The sequence below is a fragment of the Nilaparvata lugens genome, chromosome 12 (assembly GCF_014356525.2).
Source record: "Nilaparvata lugens isolate BPH chromosome 12, ASM1435652v1, whole genome shotgun sequence".
In the NCBI taxonomy this organism is placed as follows: Eukaryota; Metazoa; Arthropoda; class Insecta; order Hemiptera; family Delphacidae; genus Nilaparvata; species Nilaparvata lugens.
In genome coordinates, this window is record NC_052515.1 from 31,655,435 (window position 1) to 31,677,097 (window position 21,663).

A 21,663-nucleotide genomic window follows, 5' to 3' on the forward strand; every position below is an offset into this window, starting at 1 on the left:
AGCTCAGGCTTACTCACACTCTTTCACTCACTTTTCATTGGACGGCCACCATAAAAAAGTGAAGGAAATTCGAAAAATGAGAGGAAGGGGCTTGAAAAAAGTAGAAAAAGTGGTGGTAAGTGGTGTAGGAGGAGGTGAAGGAGGTGAAAGAGGAGTAGGAGACGGACGAGGATGATGAGGATGCGGTGGTGGAGGAGAAGGAGAAGGTGAAGGAGTAGGAAAAGGGAAAGGAGAAGGAGAAGGAGAAGGAAGAGGAGAAGGAGATCAAGAAGAAGAAGAAGAGGGAGAAGAAGAAGAATGAGTAAGTGAAGGAGTTTCTTTACTATTTTTGTTTGCTTTTTATGTGTGGCTAGATGGACACACCGCAAAAGGGCACATAAATCATGTTCCTTCATCCCCTTTCTAGTGTTGGAGGGTGAGAGGATATAAGGGTTGAACAGAGAGAAGATGATTCAGAAGATGGATGGAGAGACAGAGAGAGAGAGTGAGTAACAGGAGACATTTCAGTAAATGGGAGAAAAATATCATACAAAATAGATTATAGAGGAGGTCCGTTTAAGTTAGGGATTAAGTTAACCCGGAATCCCGGGACTGATTTCAATCTCGGTATTTCGGGATTATACAATATCAATCCTGGGATCCCGGGATTAGCAAAAATCAGTTTCATGCATTTTCAACCATTTTTAACAGTGTGTGTAGATAAAAAAGGGCTCATCATTGAGGGAGAGGATATTATTGAAATGGAAAAATACTTGGGAAAAGTATTAAAATTAAACAATCTATTTCTATGAATGTTTTCAAGATTAGGAGTAACTTTTCTCAAAAGCTGAACCACTACAAAATTAAGTTTCGTAGAGCCAACTGTATTTACTCCAACTTAATATCCTACTTATGATAGAGGAAGAGAAGAGTTAAATTAGACAGAGAGTGAATAGATGGTGCTTATTTATTTATGATTTCTGAAGTCTTTACAAAGTTCTAAGTACATTTCAGAGGAATTGACATCAGCACCATTGAAATATCTTGCCTTCTAGACCAGTGAGTATAGAATGTTGCATTCTAGAGTGTTATATTCTATATTCACTGGTCTAGACTGGTAATTGTGGTGCTGTGCAAACAGTAGAGGCATAACAACCGATCAACAACCATTTTGCGAGATAATGCGGATTCTATTCAGCCAATACAAAGTACAGTATATCATGTATTATTATGCAACTGTAGGCTGTGCCTGTAGAATAAATTAGTCAAACACTTAGAACAATAAATTAGTTATGAAAAACTCATATTCATCACCGTAAATGAATTCTATATTGAATTGTTTTTGGACAAATTCTATTCACAATTTCAAGTTCTCTAATCCCGAAAATCCCGGGTTTGTTAAGTATCAAAAATGTACCGGGATCCCTGGATTGACATCCCTTGTTAAAGTAGAATACAATCATGGGAGTGATTACAATGAGATATACGCAATCTCTCACATCTAAAGCCTAGGGCAAGTCAATTTTATGTTATGAAAATTTATTTCAATATTTATCTATTGAAACAATAATATTCAATGAAATGATTCGTGGGAGACAAACAGGTACAGCTCAAAATTGCTCCTTCTCAAAATATTCATTCATATACTTCACCACAGAGAAACAATAGCATTTTTCTAATTATTTAAAAGTATCATCAGGTGTTCCACAGGGTTCCACACTTGGCCCTATCCTCTTCATTATATACGTTAATGATCTTCCTGCAGCAATCAGTTGTAAAAATGTAAAACCTTCTATGTTTGCTGATGATTTAGCTGTTCAAATAAAAAATAATAGTCTTTCTGGTAGCTTGCAAACGGTTAATGACATAATTGAAGATTGGACAGCTTCTAATTCATTGTGTCTTAATAAGGACAAAACTCAACTTTTGGAATATGGATTTAGATTACAACCTGATATTGCAAAGTTTCTTGGTATAACAGTTCAAAGCAATTTAAAATGGGACTTACACATCAAAATATTATGTGGCAAACTATCGAAGGGAATTTTTATATTGAATAGATTGAAGTTCATTGTTGATAAGAGTGTTTTAATTTCAGTGTATTTTGCTTATCTTCATTCTCATTTGTATTATGGTGTTGCTGCCTGGGGTAATGATACGAATGTAAAGAAACTATTTGTGTCACAGAAACGAGCAGTAAGGGTTATTGCTAATGTGAATAGTCGTTCTCATTGTGTGGATTTATTTAGAAAATTCAACATTTTGACAGTACCAGCTATTTGCATTCTTGAATGTCTTATGTATGTGAAAATCAATTTAGCAAGTATTTCTGTAAATAGCAACGTTCACAACCATTACACTAGAAATTCTGAATCTCTTAGAGTGAACCAGTGCAATTATGCAAATACATTGAACTGTTTTAAGGAGTTCGGTATGAGAACTTATAATAAGCTTCCTGCACATTTGAAGGAGCTAGAAGTGGGTAAATTTGAGAGAACCATGAAAAATATTTTAATAGAAAAATGCCCGTATAGAAAAGAGGAGTTTTTAATTTGAGGGTATTTTTTGTTTGCTGTTTGTATGCTTGTGTTTGAATTCTTATTTCTATGAATGTAAATACTTTTTATTTATCATGTTAAATTCATTATGACGATGCTATGCATTTGTATATAAATGTTTTTCGCAATAAAGAAAATCTCGTAGGTAGATATCCCATGGTATAGGGCGTTTATGTCGCAACTTCTACTGTTATCTCAAGCCGATTACTGTCGATTATTGTCGATATTCTCTGTTTTGTTGGGGTAAGAGTGTATGAATAGCACAATATGAGAGACTACCAACGTCATGAAACTTCACGGGAAAGAACTACGTGAACTATAGGCTTGAGATAACAGTAAAAAATTGCAATATAAACGCCCTATACCATTGGATATCTACTTACGCTATTGTTTATCTATGACTATACTGAGCTTTACGTTATTCTGTCAGTGGGTTAACATAGGAGAGCAGCGTTGCCGATTTTCTCCCTTGTCACTGCCTTCTATAGAGGACAGCTGATACCGGTATATCTGATCTAATATCAACTGTCCCTTCTTGTTGAGAAAAATTAATTTTGTTCAATTTGTCGAAGGAACACAGTTGAGATTGAATAGTTTGTAGCTTAATTATATTTCTACATTGTTGAGCAACGATCTAGAGAAGGATAGCGCTATCTGCATTGTCGATTGATAGACAAGGACAGCAACACCAATTATGATCAAATACTGCCATTATAACGTGGACGTCACTATAATCTTATACTATTAAACGAGCAATAAATTTCTGTTTATATGTTCAGTTGTTTTGATGTTTATTATGTTTGTTTTTCACCGGATCTCGAAAACGGCTCTTACGTTTCTCACGAAATTTAGAACATAGTAGGTTTATAATAATATTATTATGAAAATTCGATTGCACTAGGTCTCATCCCTGGGAAAACTCGCTAAAGGATATCAAAAGGATAATTATTATTCATCCTTGGAAAAACAGCTGATAATAATTATTTCGTCGTCTGTTGGTGATGGAAGTGAGCAAAGACCTTAAAGAGATATAGACCCACAATGCCTATGCCTTCCCAAGCTCTTACTTGAAATTGAAGGCCGCCATTGGGGTATTTTAGCATGAGATATTATATATTATTTATTTGTAATACTATAGATCACAAAGGCATTGGTGGCATTGGTATGTAATAATCTTATGGGTTGCCCCCTCAATGGTGGATTTCAATTCCAAGTAAGACACTAGCGCTGCATGTGAGTCTATGCATCTTTGAGGTCTTTGGAAGTGAGTGAGCGAGTTCATGTGTGTGGGACTGTGACAGAATTATGACACATCTGTTGAACTTTTGTAATCATTCAATCAGGTACTTGGTGCCGGTTGCAAAAAAGCCGGGTTATTTTCAATCCTGACTAATTCCAGTAGATTAATCTTTTTGAAATGGTCATCTCTTATTCAGTTCACGTGAAATTAACACTCTAACCGGAACATGGTAAGAACTGACCTAAACTGAAATGTCTCACAGACCGGGTCTTGCTTAATCAGGATTAAAATTTAACCTGCTCTTGTGCAACCGGGCCTTTGTGAGGGAAATTTTTGCATTCCTCTGGAAATTAATCTCAATTTACTGTGATGGATAGATAGAACATTTCTGTATGAAATCTGAATGCTATTATAATTTCTTCTCTCGTAATAATTTTTTACGCTTTTGTACTCCAGAGCGAAGCTCGGTCCCGATATTTAATTATTATGAGTTCGTTCGACAAGAGAATATATTTTTCCTACAGTAACGTTGAAAGTGGCCATTGCTGCACTGATTACAGAACGCAAAGAATCACTTTTCCGCTCTAGTGCGGGAATAGTATATTTCGCACCTAGGGCCGAAAATGAGACTTTTCCGGCTCGAAATCGGTTTTCAAGTCCGAGGCCGTAGGCCGAGGACTAGAAACGATTGAGAGCCGGAAAAACATTTTTGCCCATGGTGCGAACGCTATTTTTCGCCACACAGAAAAAAAGATAATATGAGAATAATTGTTTATTAAGCACTTCCGAAAGCAGAAGTGGAAGCTCATATCTCAAGCAAATCTGAATATCAGGAAATTGTCCAAGTATTTTTTTTTTCATTCTGATTTGTCTAAATAACCTAAAAGATTATGTTCAATTATGTGGGAGGTTGAGTTAATACTTTTTTATTCTTTCAAATGACAATAATATGATCTTATAAATGTTTCAATTATTGAATAATAAACACAAATAATGAAAAGTTTTTGATCAGCTGTTTTTGCACACTTGAAATTTGGCCAATCTGAATGTCAACGGATGTTTAGGTTAAAAGTTCTATCCTACTCTGAAATCGAATTTGAATAGTTTATAATATATATCTCATCTGTATTTCATTCATCCAAATAAAATGATAGTATATTATTGCAGAATACTTTATTCAATTCTAGAAGCATAAACTGATTCCGTTTATCCACCATGTTTCGTGAAAAACGCAGTACTAGGAGGTTTGAAGTTAAATTCTATTATACTCTGAAAATTGAATTTGAATAGTTCATAATATCTCATTTGTATTCCATTCATCCAAATAAAATTATAGTATTCTATTGCAAAATAATTTATTCAATTCTAGAAGCATAAACTGATTCTGTTTCATAAACTATTTTGTAAACACGTTCACATCAAATCAGAATCAGCTGACTTCAAGGTTATTTTACAGCCCTAGGGCCGTAAAAATTTTACCGGCCTGGTCAGAAAACAATCACTTTCGGCCTCCATATATGACGCACGAAAACCAGCTCATTACATCCAAGTGGGGCGAAAAAATTTTTCCGCACTCCAGATTTGCAACATGGCAACGCAAAATAGTTAGTAGGCTATATGGAGCACCAGTGCAGGAAAATCAAAATTAAGTTGGTAACAGTGACTGTTATTATAATAATAACGATGGACAAGGACATGAACACCGAGGACAGCCACCACATTCAGCACACAGCCGCTCGGCCATTCAAACACTACTACATAATTCTATTTTATTTATTAATAATAAAATTACACAGAACAAAATTTGATGCATTTCAGCGAATTTTACCCATAATTACCCACTTTCCATATTCAATGGTGACTGTAGGAAAAATTAAATGTGAAATACTTGCGCAAAGTTCCTCTGTTGCACTCAAGAAGCCATTCCTTACTCGCCTACGGCTCGGGCGTAAACGTTTCTTTCGGTGCAGCGAACTGTCACTTTGCGCACTAGTTGCACAAATAACTATTCCAATAATCAAGTAATGAACTTCCATGATTGAAATTGTATATATCGTTGATCAATTGTCTCTCAAAAATGTGGGAGGTGGACAAGGATAGCGCTATCTGCTTTGTGGAACAATAGACAAGGATAGCAACACCAATGTTAACCAAATACAGCCATTATAACGTAGACTTCACTATAAATGATCTTATCTCCCATTTGCAATGAAATAGAATCCAACATGTAAAATTTGTAAGACATACAAAATATCAGGCCATTTCCTAATTTCTTTGCAGCCAAATTAGCCTTGTACATTTACAAGCAGGGCACTGTACTGCTACAGAACTCAAGCTTTCAGCATGAGTTGAATCAGAAGTAATGAAGCCATAAAAGGCAGAATGCTGACATTTTTCAGTGAATTTCACTGTAGAAAGCTTATGCTGGAAGTTTCTGCATTTGCAAATTGTTTGCTAGACTTGTTCCGACATTAACATCCAAATGGCTTCATTTCAAGCACTCACTCTCTCTTTCTACTCTTATTATTGTCGAGTTTTGCACATTTTGATCGTTTTCTCTCTGTCTTACAATAGCTGCTCCTTATTTCTATCTTTGTTTCACCCGTAGATCTTTCCATATAATTTTATTGTGATATCTCTCTTTTTGGCAAAGAGGGAGCTTGTCTAACAAGAGGTTGCTCCATATTTCTATCTTCTTTCACCTGTGGATCTTCCCATATCATTGTAAACTCTCTCTTTCCTGCTGAGATCCTGTATTTTCATACCCTTATTCTTGTTGAACCTTGGTGTATCTCCAAATCTCCATCCTTGTTCTACCACTCTTATAAATGTCAAGTTTACCACATTCTGATCGTTCTCTCTTTGTCTAACAAGAGGTTGCTCCATATTTCTATTCTTCTTTCACCTGTGGATCTTTCCATATCATTGTAAGCTCTCTTTCCTGCTGAGATCCTGTATTTTCATACCTCTATTCTTTTTCAACCTTGGTGTATCTGAATCTCCATCCTTGTTCTACCACACTTATAAATGTCAAGTTTAGCACATTCTGATCATTCTCTCTTTGTCTAACAAGAGGTTACTCCATATTTCTATCCTTGTCCCACCCGTAGATCTTTCAATATCATTGTAATCTCTCACTTTCCTGCTGAGATCCTATATTTTCATACCTCTATTCTTGTTCAACCTTGGTGTATCTAAGTCTCCATCCTTGTTCTACCACTCTTATAAATGTCAAGTTTAGCACATTCCGATCGTTTTCTCTCTGTCCAAAAGGTGGTTGCTCCGTATATCTATCCTTGTTCCACCCGTAGATCTTTACATATCATTGTAATATCTCTCTTTTTGGCTGACAAGTACTGTATTTCCATACCTCTATTCCTGTTCAACCAAGGTGTTTCTATATCTCCATCCTTGTTCTTCTACTCTCATTATTGTCGAGTTTAGCACATTCTGATCATTCCCTCTTTGTCTAACGTGTGGCTGCTCCAAATGTCTGTTCTTGTTTCACCCGTAGATCTTTCCATATCATTGTAATGGCTCTCTTTTTCACTGAAATCGTGTATTTCCATATCTTTATTCTTCTCCCATCAACGTCTTTCTATATTTCCATCCTTGTTCTACTAGGTTGATTCCGTATCTCCATCTTTGTTCCACGGTGGCATAGCTGGGAGTTTTTTATTGTGAATTGTACACACATGTCACGCTTCTTTATTGCAGTTGGATCATTTTCGTTTCACTTAATTCTTTTCAGAACCAAGATTGTTTCTTTTGGAGACAGTTTCTACTGTGTTGTTTTTAAAATAGCCTATATACTGACAATCTGTTGTTGGGGTTATAACATACAGAGGACAGCATAAATCATAGAGAGGTCGATGTTATAATGGCAGTGTATGATTAGCAATAGTATTGCTGTCATTGTCTATCATTCAACTAAGAGGATAGCGCTATCTATTTCTCGCTTTGTTCTGTTAACAGATCGTATTTTAACAATGTGAAATTGATAATTAATTAACAAATATTCTCCATCTCAATTATTGAAATTATTAAAAAATATAATTTCCAGTTCAATCTATATATATAAAAGCGAAATGGTACTCACTGACTGACTGACTGACTCACTCACTCACTCACTCGCATAACTAAAAATCTACCGGACCAAAAACGTTAAAATTTGGTAGGTATTTACAGTTGGCCCTTAAGAGGCGCACTAAGAAATCTTTTGACAATATTTTAACTCTAAGGGTTGTTTTTAAAGGTTTAAAGTTCGGCATTCAGCATGTATATTCTTTTTCTCCCAATCTCTTAATTATAATTGGAGTTTCCATATCATATGTTACTATTATAGAACTATAATCTAGATAGAGTACCTCTTCAGAACAGTTGTTAACTGGCAACTAAATGAATAATTTTGTCAGGTTGGCATTGAGTTGAGTTGATTTTGTTAGGTTGGCACCAAGTTGAAGATTTAAATGCATTTATCGCGGAAAAATTGATTGGGCACTGCTACTTCAATCCTGGGAATATTATATTACTAGCCGTCAGGCTCGCTTCGCTCGCCATGTCCGTTTAGCCAGACGTAGTCTGGCCCCCGACTGGATTGTCCTCACATATGATAGAAATGCTCAAATGAAAAATGCAGGCGAGCGAAGCGAGCCTGCTGATTTCATTCTTGGACGATCCAGTCGGGGGTCCAGGGAGCCGGGGAGCCCCCCTGGCTAGATGGATATGGCGAGCGAAGCGAGCCTGACGGCTAGTGAAATATTATTGATTATTTAAAACGAGAATGAATAGTTAATATTCCATTAATAAACCTGTATCAGCTTTCGTCTATAGAAGGCATTGACAAGACAGAGGATCGGCAACGTTGTTTGGCTATCTTTCTTCATTGTCATTATAACGCGGACCTCACTATATCATTTCTACATGATTATACTGTTTGAAAAATTGTCTATAAAGTTTTATTTATCATTATTTGTTAGTTTTTTCCATGGAATCAACATCTATCCCCATGCAAAAAATAATGACAGTCTAAATTGAGTATTTCCCACTCCATTACTAATTAAAAACTACAAAACCATAGTGAGGTTCACGTTATAATGGACCTATAATGCTTGTTTTATAAGCAATATGTATTGCTATCCTTGTCTATCATTCAACAAAGCGGATAGCGCTATCTCTTTCTCGCTTTGCTCTGTTGCCATATCGTCTTTAAATAATGTAGAATTTAATAATTATTCATCAGAATATTCCATCTCAATTATGGAAGCTCATTATGAAATCATTGGAAAATATAATTCTTTGCTTAATAAGATATAATTGATTTTTTTAAACGAGAATGAACAGTTAATACTACATCAATAAACCTGTATCAGCTACCGTCTATAGAAGGCATTGACAAGACAGAGGATCGGCAACGTTGTTCTGATAACGCGGACCTCACTATATCATCTCTACATGATTATACTGTTCAAAGAATTGTCTATAAGGACTCATCTCAATGATTTCCCCTTAGTACTGTTCAAGGAAGCAACATCTATTTCCTTGCAAACAATGACAGTCCAAATTGAGTTTTTCCCACATTGGAAACTACAAAACTATAGGCAGTGTTTGATTAGCAATGGTATTGCTATCCTTGTCTATCATTCAACAAAGCGGATAGCGCTATCTCTTTCTCGCTTTGCTTTGTTGCCATATCGTCTTTCAACAATGTAGAAATATAATAATTAATTAACAAATTTTTTAATCTTGATTGTAGAAATTCATTATGAAATTATTGGAAAATATAATTCTTTGCTTAATAAGATATAATTGATTATTTTAAACGAGAATGAACTGTTAATACTACATCAATAAACCTGTATCAGCTACCGTCTACAGAAGGCATTGACAAGACAGAGGATCGGCAACGTTTTTTGGCTATCTTTCTTCTTCACCATTATAACGCGGACCTCACTATATCATTTCTACATGAGTATACTGTTTAAAGAATTGTCTATAAAGTTTTATTTATCAATGATTTTTCCTTAGTTTTTCCATGGAAGCAATTGTTTAAAGAATTGTCTATAAAGTTTTATTTATCAATGATTTTTTCTTAGTTTTTCCATGGAAGCAATTGTTTAAAGAATTGTCCATAAAGTTTTATTCATCAATGATTTTTTCTTAGTTTTTCCATAGAAGCAACATCTATTCCCATGCAAAAAATAATTGTTTAAAGAATTGTCTATAAAGTTTTATTTATCAATGATTTTCTCTTAGTTTTTTTCCATGGAAGCAACATCTATTCCCATGCAAAAATAATGACAGTCTAAATTGAGTCTTCCACACTTCATTACTCATTAAAACTACAAAACCATAGTGAGGTTCACGTTATAATGGACCTATAATACCTGTTTTATAAGCATTATGTATTGCTATCCTTGTCTATCATTCAACAAAGCGGATAGCGCTTATATCTCTTTCTCGCTTTGCTCTGTTGCCAGATCGTGTTTTAACAATGTGGAAATATAATTAATTAACAAATTTTTAATCTTGATTGTAGAAATTCATTATGAAATTATTGGAAAATGAAATTTCTTGCTTAATAAAATATAATTGATTTTTTTAAACGAGAATAAACCGTTAATATTACATTAATGAACCTGTATCAGCTACCGTCTATAGAAGGCATTGACAAGACAGAGGATCGGCAACGTTGTTCTCCTATCTTTCTCCGCTGCCATTATAACGTGGACCTCACTATAGTAGAGTAATACCTCTGAAATCCCATACCACATCCAGGTGAATTAAAAAACTAACATACAATCCCCCAACAAAACTTCTGAGAAACTTTTAAAAGAGATGAAAGCTCAATTTTCCAATTCTCTCCCGCTTTCCTATCGACATAAATATTATTTTCCTCCTTCAACTGGCTTTCCTCGCCTTTTCTTATCGATATAATTGAGGCGTTAGCTACAAGAAGGGCATATAGCTGATATCTAAGTTTTTCAGGAACAGAGTTCAAAGTTTTAATAACTAATTTAAATGTAGAAGGCATTGAGATAAGGTAATTAACTCCTAAAACCAATAAGATTAATCACTTCTGTACAAAATTTGAGTATGAAATATGTAATTAAGTTATAAGGGATTAAGTAATATAATATAAAAAAAGAGATGTTATGTGCCCTTCTTACACCTAATGGCTATTCAGTCAAAGAAAGTGAGAATTGAATGAATTATTAAATCATTATTCAAGTTAGAATATTAACTTTATTGAATTGTATCTGTTGTCTAAAAACTAATTTTAAATTTCTAACAAATTTTTCAGTCCCATCTTTGGTGTCGATAGTCTTCATTCATTCATTCCCTGTCACAGTCTCCATAGTTTTATTCATCAATGATTTTTTCTTAGTTTTTCCATAGAAGCAACATCTATTCCCATGCAAAAATAATTGTTTAAAGAATTGTCTATAAAGTTTTATTTATCAATGATTTTCTCTTAGTTTTTTTCCATGGAAGCAACATCTATTCCCATGCAAAAATAATGACAGTCTAAATTGAGTCTTCCACACTTCATTACTCATTAAAACTACAAAACCATAGTGAGGTTCACGTTATAATGGACCTATAATACCTGTTTTATAAGCATTATGTATTGCTATCCTTGTCTATCATTCAACAAAGCGGATAGCGCTTATATCTCTTTCTCGCTTTGCTCTGTTGCCAGATCGTGTTTTAACAATGTGGAAATATAATTAATTAACAAATTTTTTAATCTTGATTGTAGAAATTCATTATGAAATTATTGGAAAATGAAATTTCTTGCTTAATAAAATATAATTGATTTTTTTAAACGAGAATAAACCGTTAATATTACATTAATGAACCTGTATCAGCTACCGTCTATAGAAGGCATTGACAAGACAGAGGATCGGCAACGTTGTTCTCCTATCTTTCTCCGCTGCCATTATAACGTGGACCTCACTATAGTAGAGTAATACCTCTGAAATCCCATACCACATCCAGGTGAATTAAAAAACTAACATACAATCCCCCAACAAAACTTCTGAGAAACTTTTAAAAGAGATGAAAGCTCAATTTTCCAATTCTCTCCCGCTTTCCTATCGACATAAATATTATTTTCCTCCTTCAACTGGCTTTCCTCGCCTTTTCTTATCGATATAATTGAGGCGTTAGCTACAAGAAGGGCATATAGCTGATATCTAAGTTTTTCAGGAACAGAGTTCAAAGTTTTAATAACTAATTTAAATGTAGAAGGCATTGAGATAAGGTAATTAACTCCTAAAACCAATAAGATTAATCACTTCTGTACAAAATTTGAGTATGAAATATGTAATTAAGTTATAAGGGATTAAGTAATATAATATAAAAAAAGATGTTATGTGCCCTTCTTACACCTAATGGCTATTCAGTCAAAGAAAGTGAGAATTGAATGAATATTAAATCATTATCAAGTTAGAATATTAACTTTATTGAATTGTATCTGTTGTCTAAAAACTAATTTTAAATTTCTAACAAATTTTTCAGTCCCATCTTTGGTGTCGATAGTCTTCATTCATTCATTCCCTGTCACAGTCTCCATAGTTGTCTTCATCACTCATTTCTTCGACATTTTCAAGGATATAAGAGTTCTATTTCAATTATCAATAATAAAATGCCATACAGAAATAAGAAATAAGTGCCAAACTCAAAATAAGATAACAAAACGTATGATTCACTAAAAATAGTCTAGTTAGCAAACTGGCAGTTGAAAGCCAAAAAATTTACAGAAATCAGCTGACATTCGTTTACAAAAACACACATACCAACATGACGACACAAGATATCATTATGAAACTTTCAGGATATTTATGGAGAAAGCAATGGCGGATCGTTTAAAACGTTCTCCGCAATAAGGGCATATAGCTGTATGTGCCCTTCTTGTAGCTACCGCCTCAATTATTTCCTATCCTGAATAAATGAGCTGAAAACGTCTAAACTTTGAAATAAAGTTTCTCAACCGATTTATCTGTGTAAGCGAATTTACTCTCATAAATCCTGCATCAATTTGATTCGATTTCGATCAAAATAAGCAAGGATAATTCTAAAATGTTTCCAAATCATGGAATAGAGTAATTTAACTCATTCTACTTCCATAGGTATCAAACTTCTCAAGTGAATCATTATTTCGTGGCCCTTCGATATGAATTGATAGGGGTTTAACTTCGTATCATTTGGTACGCTTCGTTTATTTTATAGTCTCACTTTTACCCAACTTTTCAATAAAATTCGAATTTCAACTTCGGGAATAGAGACTTCTTTGTATGATATGAAACTGGTTGAGTATAATATTAATGAACTTATTTATTGCTTCTATACGTAGAATGATGAAAGAATATTGAGTGTTAAAAGTTGAAACTACTAATATTATAATTTGTTCTAGAAAGTTGAGGGAGTGATGATTTACCTAATTTAGAAATGAGTAGACACTGAGAATCACAATAATGGTTCAGATTTATATTTTGGTTCAAGCTGGTTTTCATTTTCTTTTACTGTCTCATATTTTTTCAACAAGGTGAATCTAAAGGTGTGTACCTTGGAGCGCGCCTCCAACACGCTCCCCGCACGCTCCGCTCTCGCCCCGCAATCGCTCCGATCATGAACGTTACGCGAGATGTTACGCCATGGTTCGATTGAGGTTCGAAGTATGTTCGAAGGATGATCGATCCGCTCTTTTCTTATTGTTGACTTCACTACAACCTAACCTCACAAATGTGAAACGACCAATCCAACTGATCGGGTGACAAAACTAAATAAAATTTAATATTCTTACCAGCGGATCGCTGGGTAGCCTAATAATACATTATATTATATTATAATTTTATAATAAATATTATGATTATTTCATTTATTTAAACATTTTATTATAAAGGTAATGACTGTCATATTCCAAAAGGTGAAAAGCTTGATTAGGAGTTCGGCTTATTTCTTCTAAATGCTAATATGCCGGTACCTCTCATTATATATGCTTTTATAATTTTATATTATTTAATTGAATAATTAATCATCAATTTTGATAATTTTATTTGCTAACACACAGATCGTGACTATTAACAAACAAACACGTTGACCACGCATGCGCAACTATTGTTTAGTTCGGCCTGAGAGCTTGCCAAGCTCGACCTCTGTTACACGCTCTTCTCGCGTTCCACTCTTGCTCCACATTCGATCATCAATCGCTCTGCTCGAGTGACGTTCGATTGCGGAGCAGAGCGTAGGTCTGTACGCGCCTTAACAAGTTTGAGTGTATTTCGAACCACAAAAACAGCTATTAACAGCAATCCAAACTCAAAAATATAGTGACGTCCACTTCAGAATTATAGTTATTATTAGGCTAGTATTAATTTATAAGTTCAGTTATTATTGTACATAGGAGATAGTTGAAAAAATATGATGGCAGAGGAGAAAGTTAGGAGAACCGCCTTGCTGATTCTTTACCCTGTCACTGCCTTCTATAGATAACTGATATATTACGTACATTCTTGTTTATTCTTGTTTGAAATGACCGATTACATTCTATTCGTCAAGAATATATATACATTTCATTAATTGAATAATAGTTAATCGTCAAATAGAGATTAAATATTTTGTTGGATAATTATATTACGACATTGTTGAAAAAAATCTGGCAACGTTGCTAGGGAAGGATAGCGCCATCTGCCTTTTAAATGATAGACAAGGATAGCAACACCAATGTTAATCAAATACTGCCATTATAACGTGGACCTCACTATAGCACCAATATTATAACTAAACACTCATCACTGGGTTATCGAAGCCTCAACGTTCCTACAGTGGTCACTACTTCAAAAAAAATCTGGTGTGGCACACTCACACAACTTTCCTTGCTCATTGATCTATAAGTCTCATTAACTAGGATAATTCAGGGAATAACATTATGCTGATTGGCGGCTAAATAATTAAAACTACGATTCTACCATTGTTATTGTGTTCAGAGTATATTTTTCTTTGTTTGAATTATGAAATTTGAGGATTTTTTGAAAATAATTTGAGGAAGTTGTCAAAACAGCTGTTCTACAAATAAAATGTCGACATGTGTTCTTTTCAATAAACTGCTCTACCCACCTACCTCAAGCACGAGAAGGAGGTTACAAAGAAATTTCTCAAGGATGGGGTGGACCCCCTGTTAGTTTCTCAGGGGGGAGACTCATGCTAGTTAATGAAGCTGATATATAACTATTCAGGGTATGAATTTGAAAAAATCGGTCAAGTCATTTTTTAGAAAAACATGGTTTCTTTAGTAATTATCCGCCATTTTTCTCAAGAATATTACGGAACTCCTGCAATTTTCCCAGAAATGAGACTCATGTCAGTTGATAGGACTTATAAATAGCTATCCACGGTATAAATTCGAAGAAAATCGTTAGAGCCGTTTTCGAGAAAACCGTGAAGAACATGGTTTTTTAGTCATTATCCACCATTTTTCCGCCATTTTGAATTGAATATTAATGAATTTCTTATTGTCGGATCCTCATGGTATAAGGACCTTGAGTTTAAAATTTCAAGTCAATCAGTTAATTAGGAATGGAATTATCGTGTTCACAGACACACACACACACACACACACACACACACACAAACACACACACACACACACCCAAAAATCATGTTTTTGGACTCATGGGACCTTGAAACGTATAGAAAACATGAAATTAGGGTACCTTACATTTTTTTGGAAAGCAATACTTTCCTTACCTATGGTAATAGGGCAAGGAAAGTAAAAATAATGACCTTCTTCTTCTTCTTCTTCCTCATCATGATAAAGTAGATCTGCTAAGATTCAATCCTCTCAACCCATATTCTATAATATATTGAATCACACACTGCAGATAAATGGAAGCGCCATTGATGAATGGCGACCAAAATGGATAAAATGGATAGAGAAGGATAAATGGATAGACCAGAATAAAATGGATAGAGCAGGATAGAATATTGGAGTAGTGAGTGCTTTTGAAAAAGTGAAGTGCTGGAGTGGTCCATAGATCGAGTCCTTCTTGGGTTTGGTGCTTTTTTGACTTTTTCTTTGGGTCTGCTTTTTGTGGTTGAGTTTTATAAGTTGGAGGGGTGCCTCTCTATACACTATGTCCCCTCAACAGGTGTCCGGCCACCCATTCAAACGTCCAAATCACACTCGTGCTATGCTTTGCTTTTGCCGCTAACACTACTTCCACTATGTACTCTTCTCATTTCTTCTTCTTCTTCTTCTTCTTCTTCTTCTTCTTCTTCTACTTCTTCTTCTTCTTTTTCTTCTTCTTCTTCTTCTTCTTCTTCTTCTTCTTCTTCTCCTCCTCCTCCTTCTTCTTCTCCTCCTTCTTATTCTTCTTCTTCTTCTTATTCTTCTTCTTCTTCTTCTTCTTCTTCTTCTTCTTCTCTCTTCTTCTTCTTCTTCTTCTTCTTCTTCTTCTTCTTCTTCTTTTTTCTTCGTCTTCTTCTCTTCTTCATCTTCTTCTTCTTCTTTTTTCTTCTCTTCTTCTTCTTCTTCTTCTTCTTCTTCTTCTTTTCTTCTTTTCTTCTTCTTCTTCTTCTTCTTCTTCTTCTTCTTCTTCTTCTTCTTCTTCTCCTTCTTCTTCTTCTTCTTCTTCTTCTTCTTCTTCTTCTTCTACTCCTTCCTCTTATTCTCTCCCACATCATCATTTTCCTCCTCCTTCTCCATCCTCTTTTCCTACTTCTTCTTCTTCTTCTTCTCCAAAACTTTTGACTGTAGTGTAAATCTTCAATGATGTACAATTCTCAACTTATGGTGTGTTTTTTTTGTGTAGTTGAGAAGTTGATATTGTGGTAATTATTGATATTGAATGAGAAAGACTTAGAAATTGTCAAGAAACCACTGATTTATTGATAATAAATTAGATAGACCGGTTTCGGTTATTACACCATTGTCAATCTGTGATAAACTAAAACTAAATACAAGAGCAGAAGAATTTATACTAGTAGGCGAGTACTGCTATTGGTCAAGGGCATTAACGCCTGCCATTGGCCCAGCTAGACAGTCTCCTCCCACTCAACGGTGTCACTAAATGGCGGCTTAAGCAACAGACTCGTCATGATAACAAAATTTACTTTCAGTACAAAATAAGAACCAAGAAAACAAGTGTGAAAGATAATAAAACTAATATGTAAATGGAAAAGCTATTGACTAATGTATGCTCACAATTTCATCATAAAGTTGAAAGTAAATTTTTCTAGCATGGCGATTCTGTTGCTTAAGCCGCCATTTTGTCACACCGTTGAGTAGGAGGAGACAGTCTAGCTGGGCCAATGGTAGGCGTTCATGCCCTCGACCAATAGCAGTACTCGCCTACTAGTTTAAATTCTGCTGCTCTTGTATTTAGTTTTAGTTTATCAGAGATTGACAATGGTGTGATTACCGAAACCGTTCTATCCAATTATCAATAAATCAGTGGTTTTTTGACAATTTCTTAGTCTTTTCCATTCATTATGTTGTATTGTTTAATGGAGACACTAGAATGTTTTATCCTTATTTCCACTTTCTTGAATTTATTGTATTCTGTTACATTAAATTCAATTTTTGTTGAATAGAGTTGGGGTGATTCCTGTTTTTGCTAGATTATCATGGTATTTGATTCTGTGCATTCGTATTGTATTTGTAGTTATCAATGATTCCAATGTTGTGATTTGTTATAATAATATGAACGTTATAAATCAATCAGTAAATTGATCATACGAAGTGGACAAATATACCTCGTGGAAGATAGAATAGGCATAGTTCTTTAACTAACATTTCTAACAAATACAATTTTGATAAATATATATTGCCTATATTCAGGTTATATCCTACATCCAAATTTTTGTTTATGCCAAAGGTTTTTCCACTCCAACAAACAAGAATAATCCGGTACTAATTTAATGATGATAATGATAATAATTTTCCAAATAGACATCTCTTAATTCAAAAATATCTTCTTCCAAAAAATACCGGAGCCAAATTTGGCACCCCCAACTAATTGACCGAGCGAAGTGAGGTCTAAGATTCAAGTCGACGGTTTGGCAATTCTCTTAATGTTCAAATGTTTGCATGTTTAAATGTTTATATGTTGCGCATTTACGGCGAAACGCGGTAATAGATTTTCAAGAAATTTCACAGGTATGTTCCTTTTTTTAATTGCGTGTCGACGTATATACAAGGTTTTTGGAAATTTTGCATTTCAAGGATAATATAAAAGGAAGAAGGAGCCTCCTTCATACGCCAATAATAGAGTAGAAATCAAACTATGGAATTATTCATCATAAATCAGCTGACAAGTGATTGAGAAGCTAGTCCATTGCTGTATTTCCATAAGGTCTATAGTCTCAATCAGGTACTTGTGGATGAGAATTCTACGTGAGGTCTACTATTCACAGTACTACTAGTATACAGGATGAGTTATGAAGCTGCAAACATAAAATTTAAAAATTTTAAATGGTCATATCTCCTGAACGGGAAGGAATTTTGCAAATCTGATTCCAGATTCGTGTTCCTTGCATTAATGACCATAAGATCACGATGATTGAGCGGTTTATATTATTCACAAAATATTTATGAAAACCATGGACTATCCATCGTGGAACACACTGGAACAAAAAGTATCTCAGATATGGAAATTGCACCATAGATAAAGCTCGACCTGAGAAATGTCGGAGCAAATGTTCGACTTATCATTCGTCAATTTTTCAAATTGAAATTTCATTATTACCATAGGTAAGGAAAATATTGCATTCCGAAAAAAATTAAAGTACCCCAATTTCTAAATTTCTATACGTTTCAAGGTCCCCTGAGTCCAAAAAAGTGGTTTTTGGTTAGTCTGTGTGTGTGTTGTGGTGTGTGTGTGTGGTGTGTGTGTGTGTGTTGTGTGTGTGTGTGTGTGGTGTGTGTGTGTGTGTGTGTGGTGTGTTGTGTGTGTGGTGTGGTGTGTGTGTGTGTGTGTGTGTTGTGTGTGTGTGTGTGTGTGTGTGTGTGTGTGTGTGTTGTGTGTGTGTGTGTGTGTGTATGAGTGTATGTGCGTCTGTGTACACGATATCTCATCTCCCAATTAACGAAATGACTTGAAATTTGGAACTTAAGGTCCTTACAGTATAAGGATCCGACACGAACAATCTCGATCTAAAAATGCAATTCAAGATGGCGGATAAAATGGCAATAATGTTGTCAAAAACAGGGTTTTTCGCGATTTTCTCGAGAATGGCTCAAACGATTTTGATCACTTCCATAATCTCTATCAACTGCCACGAGTCCCATATCTGTAAAAATTCCCGGAGCTCCGCCTCATCTATGCAAAGTTTGAACTTAGATTCCCAATTATCAAGCTCCAGATACAATTTAAACGAAAAAATTCGAGTGGAAAAGATTGAGCATAAGAATCTCTACAATCAATGTCTTGTAACATTTACTCCTAGAATTAAAAATAAGCTCAAAATTCGAGAAAAAGTGATTATCCAAGTGCAAACTGTTGGCAACTGTTTATTCTATTAAAACTGATTCACTATGGAGAGATAGCAGACCTAGTGTGTCTCCAGCGTTATTGACCTGTCACCAGCTGGCTCAAATCTTTGAATAGTAGACTTGAGATGCTCGAGAACACTAGCGTCAGATGATCAATTTTCATAACGGCAAGGAAAGTTGTATGAGTGCGCCACACCAGATTTTCACAAAAAATTCATGAAATCCATAGACTAACCATCATGAAACACACTGGAACAAAAAGTATATTAGATTTGAAATTTGCACCATAGATGAAGCTCTCGACCTGAAAAATGTCGGAGCAAATGTACGACTCTTCATTCGTCAATTTTTTCTGTCCTATGATTTGAGAGGAGAATGTTGTGAGAATAGTAATGGGTTGATGAAAAATCTGGTGTGGCACACTCACTCAACTTTCCTTGCCGTTATGAAAGTTGATCACCTGACGCTAGTGTTCCCGCGCATCTCAAGTCTACTATTCAAATATTTGAGCCAGCTGGTGACAGGACAATAGCGCTGCAGACACACGAGGTCTGCTATCTCTTCATAGTGAATCATTTAATAGAATCAACAGTTGCTAACAGTTTGCAATTGGATAATCACATTTTCTCAAATTTCGAGCTTATTTTTAATTTTAGGTGAAAATGTTGCTCAACATTAATTGTAGAGATTCTCATGCTCAATCTTTTCCACATGAAATTTTTCGTTTAAATTGGATCTGAAGCCTGATAATTGAAAATCTAAAATCAAACTTTGCACAGATGGGGCGGAGCTCCTGAATTTTTTTTCAGATATGGGACTTGTGGCAGTTGATAGAGCTTATCAATGACTATTTTGGGTATAACGTTTTCGAGAAAATCGCGAAATACCCTGTTTTTGACAACATTTCCGCCATTTTTGCCGCCATCTTGAATCGCATTTGATCGAAATTGTTCGGATCCTTTTATTGTAAGGACCTTACGTTCCAAATTCCAAGTCATTCCGTTGATTGGGAGATGTACACAGACGCACATACACTTATACACACACACAAACATACAGACCAATACCCAAAAACCACTTTTTTGGACTCAGGGGACCTTGAAATGTATAGTAATTTAGAAATTGGGAAAATTAAATACCTTAATTTTTTTCGGAAAGAAATACTTTCTTTTCCTATGGTAATAGGGCAAGGAAAGTAAAAAGCTGAGACAAGAATGAGAAAGTGTAGAAAGAGATGGAAGGGGAAGTCACAATAGTGAGACAGAGACAGAGCCTACCAGGGAATATATTGGTAGAGTGATGAAGTGTGGAGATTGGAGCAGCGCTCCCTGTTTCTACATCTTGTAATGCCATTATCTCACAAACAATAGTCCCCTATCCGCCATCTCCTATATATCCTCTATCCACCATACTTACATTCAATTTCATCGTCATCATCATCATCTTCTTCTTCTTCTCCCTTTTCTTACTCTACTCCTTCTTCATCTCCTTCTTGTTCCACCTATTCTTGCTTTGCTCTCCTTCTTCTTCATCTTCTTCTTCTTCTTCTTCTTCTTCTTCTTCTTCTTCTTCTTCCTCCTTCTTCTTCTTCTTCTTCTTCTTCTTCTCTCTCCTTTTCTTCTCTTCTTTTCTTCTTCTTCTCCTTCTTCTTCTTCTTTCTTCTTCTTCTTCTTCTTCTTCTTCTTCTTCTTCTTCTTCTTCTTCTTCTTTTCTTCTTCTCTTCTTCTTATTCTTCTTCTTCTTCTTCTTCTTCTTCTTCTTCTTCTTCTTCTTCTTCTTCTTCTTCTTCTTCTTCTCCGTTGAATTCTTCTCCATCACCACAATCTCCGCCTTCTTCAACTTCTTCTTCTCCTTCATCTTGATTATTATTATCATCATCATCACCTCCTTTTTTATTCCTTCCCTCAATCCTTCTTTCACTCCTACCTCTTTTCCTTGTTCCTTCTCCTTCGTCTCCCCTACTTGTAGATTAGCCGACATGAGCTTGGAACAGCCAATCGGAAGCCCTGTTTCGGAACTTCTATGATAGGAGGGGAAGGAGTAGCAGAGGGAGAGGGAGATGTCGAGGAGAGAATAGAGAAAAGGATTAGAATGGTGTGAAGAAGAAGAAGAAGAAGGAAGACGAGGTGGAGAAGAAGGAGAAGGAGAAGGATTCGGTTCTTTGGCTATCTATACTATGTGGGCTCGAGCAAAGGTACGGAAGATTTAACGAAGATATAAATTACAAGTTTCGATTCTCAAGTTGGGATAAGTTGGTGCTACGCTCAAAAGTTGTTGGCCAATGAATAGAGGCGCTGGGCAAGTTGGCACAAAGTTTGTCTCAAGGAACAGGTAGAGAGCAGGAGATGGTGAGGATGAGGTGGTCGATGAGAAGGAGGTTGATGTGTTGG